This window comes from Alexandromys fortis, unplaced genomic scaffold, assembly GCF_014885135.2.
Source record: "Alexandromys fortis isolate MF-2015 unplaced genomic scaffold, M_Fortis_MF-2015_v1.1 scaffold_95, whole genome shotgun sequence".
NCBI classification, from domain to species: Eukaryota; Metazoa; Chordata; class Mammalia; order Rodentia; family Cricetidae; genus Alexandromys; species Alexandromys fortis.
The window spans coordinates 5,608,820-5,611,830 of NW_026067990.1; the positions used below are offsets into that span (position 1 = coordinate 5,608,820).

The 3,011-nt window shown below is 40.8% G+C and overlaps 1 pseudogene; it reads left to right on the plus strand.

Moving 5' to 3' along the window:
- The first annotated feature begins 1,796 nt into the window (after nucleotides 1–1,796).
- LOC126512131 (protein FAM13C-like) lies at nucleotides 1,797–2,785 on the plus strand (annotated as a pseudogene).
- The last annotated feature ends 226 nt before the right edge of the window (nucleotides 2,786–3,011 follow it).

The window sequence follows — 3,011 nt, forward strand, 5'->3', positions numbered from 1 at the left end:
CATGTGTACACACCTATATATAATATAGATATAATGAGGAGTATGTCTGAGTAAAGGTTTCTTACCCCCCTTTGAATTTGTCTTTGACTCCAATTTTTCACACAAAGGATCTGTGTTATCTTAATATTAATAAATTTATTAGAGCTGTAACTAGTGTTAGTGTTAAAACCTGGGTTCAGATTTAATAAGCCAAGTCCATCCACTTGCCCTCAATGAGCCAATTAAACAAGCAAGTAATTGTGAACATTATGAAAGGGAGATTTATTCAATGCATCCACACCAACAAGACAAAATGTACAGTGACCACTCCCTCAAATCCATCTTTGGGGTTCTGACATGAAACTTAAATTTATAGAAAGGACAAAAGATATGAACTATTAAGTAGTCCTGGTCAACATGTGGTACATCACCAACCCCACATTGTCTTGTCTCCAGTCTCCCATGCAAGGTTATCTAACAAAACCTGTCAGAATTGTGTGCACTGTCCAGAAGACAAATCTTCTCTCTGCCTGTCCTTAGGGTAGAGTATCCCTGGGTTCCCATGATACCTTGTTGATCTGAGATTCCCCTATGTATGCTGAGAATATGTCTTATTACCATTGGTTAATAAAGAATCTTCTTTGGCCTATGGCAGGGCAGAATGTAGTTAGGTGGAAAATCCAAGCAGAGAGACAAGGAGAAAGAAGGTGGAATTGGAAAGACTCCAGCAGCCACCAGAGAAGTAAGATGCCAGAGCATTAACAGTAAGCCATAGAACATGTGGCAATATACAGATTATTAGAAATGGGTTAATTTATATGTAAGAGCTAGTTAGTAATAAGCCTGAGCCATCAGTCAAGCAATTATAATTAATATTAAGCCTCTGAATGATTATTTATAAGTGGCTACAGTGACCATAAGGCAAGGGAGAAACTGGTCAAGTGGACCAGATGGCAGAGAGGAAAGCTTCCAACTACACTTTGCAAATATTTATTTGGTAACTCTATAGGCCTTGCACAGTGTCTGGTTTATGGAACAAGTTTATTTTTTATTTTTTTTAGATTTTCTTTTTTCTTTATTTTTTATAAATTTATTTTTTATTTTATATCTCAGCCAGTTTCCCCTCTCTCCTCTCTTTCCAGTCCCTCACTCACACCCCCTAGTACCACTTCCAATCCAATCCTCTTTCATTTCTGCTGAGGGAAGGGCAGGTCTCTCATGGATATCAACAAAACATGGCATATCAAGTTTCAGTAAGACTAACTAAGCACCTTTCCATGTATTAAGATTGAAAAAAGCAACCCAGTACCAGGAATATGGTCTCAAAACCCAGTAAAAGAGTCAGAGACAACCCCTTTAACAAGTTTATAAAATAAATGAAAAACATCTCTTGGTGAAGAAAGGGGGAGAAACTCGTTTTCTAAGTGTATAAAATACTATGTTTATAGGTTTGCTTGGGAGTTGGTGGTAAGGTGTTATGGGATCCTGTACACTGTGAATATGTGCTCCTCTCATTGGTTGATAAATAAAGCTGCTTTGGCCTATGGCAAGGCAGGAGAGACTCATGTGGGAAATCTAAACAGAGAGAGACAGAAAAAGAAGGGTCGAATCTGAGAAATACCAGCCAGCCTCCCATGGAACGACATATTAGCAAATCAGTAATGCCACAGCCTGGTAGCTATACTTAGATTAATAGAGATGGGTTAATTTAAATGTAAGAGCTAGCTAGTAATAAGCCTGAGCCACCAGCCAAACACTTAAAATTAATATTAAATCTCTGAGTGGTTATTTTAAAAGCAGTTGCAGGACTGGGCAGGATGAAAAGCCTCCATTTGCTGTCACCACGGTGCTCCATCTTTAGCCAAAGTCAGAGCCAGCAGTTTATAATGCCACGAAGCTCTTCTCGGTGCAGTGGTGGGGATGGTAAGGAACCCCAGACCATTACACAGCTCACAAAGCAGATCTGGAGCCTTAAAAGGAAGATTTGGAAGTTTGAAGAAAAATTTGAGCAAGAAAAGAAGTATCATCCCTCACACGGAGACAAGACTTCAGATCCTGGGGTTCTGAAGTGGATGAATGATTTGGCTAAAGGATGCAAACAGCTCAAAGAACTAAAGCTGAAGCTGTTGGAAGAACGAGGGAGTACTTGCAAATCCCCCGGAGAAACCCACCCTGTGAACAGCCGCCAGTGCCCAGAGAAAATGACAAGTTAGCAGCTCTGGGTCCTGAGCCAAGCTCCTCAGGAGAGGAGACTTCAGATGCTGTGGTGATGGAGAAGAAAGACCAGACTCCTTCCCAGGATGATGCCAAGGTAACTAAGCAAGATAAGAACTTCACAAAGCCTCTTTATGGACAGATGCAAGATTATCAAGCAAATCTTGTCAACACCATCCCTGATCCCAACAATTGAGGAAAGGACTCTGATGAGGACTGTCCACAGAGAAGCCAACAACCTTCTTTCTCTACCAGATTCAGTATCCCGCCTTCCTATTGGTGATACCTCACCTCCTCTGAGACAGATGAAAATAAAGGGGAGAAGCAACCAGATCTCTTCATGTCCAACTTAGGAGAGGCTGCTATGCCAGTCCTTCTTGACCATCTCCGAGAAACTAGGACTGACAAGAAGAGGCTACGGAAAGCCCTGCGAGAATTTGAAGAACACTTGTTCAAACAGACAGGAAGAAGTCCACAGAAGGAAGGCAGGATGCCAATGGCGGATGAGTACTATGAATACAAGCACATAAAAGCCAAACTGAGTCTGCTACATGCCCTCATCAGTGAGCAGGATGTGACCAAAACTATTTGAGGTTTGGCTCTGATCAGTTCCACCCAAGACAAAGTCAAGTTTATTTTTCTCTATTGTTCTTGCTAAGTAGTTTTGATGTACTGAAAACTGAGCACTTTCAAGATAGTATTAGCTCTTTATACAAAGGAAGAGCTAGTGTAACTATACACAAGAAGGGATTTAAATAGGGAAATAATAGGTAACATTGGGATTGGCAAAAGCATTCACCCTACTCCACACAAAACTG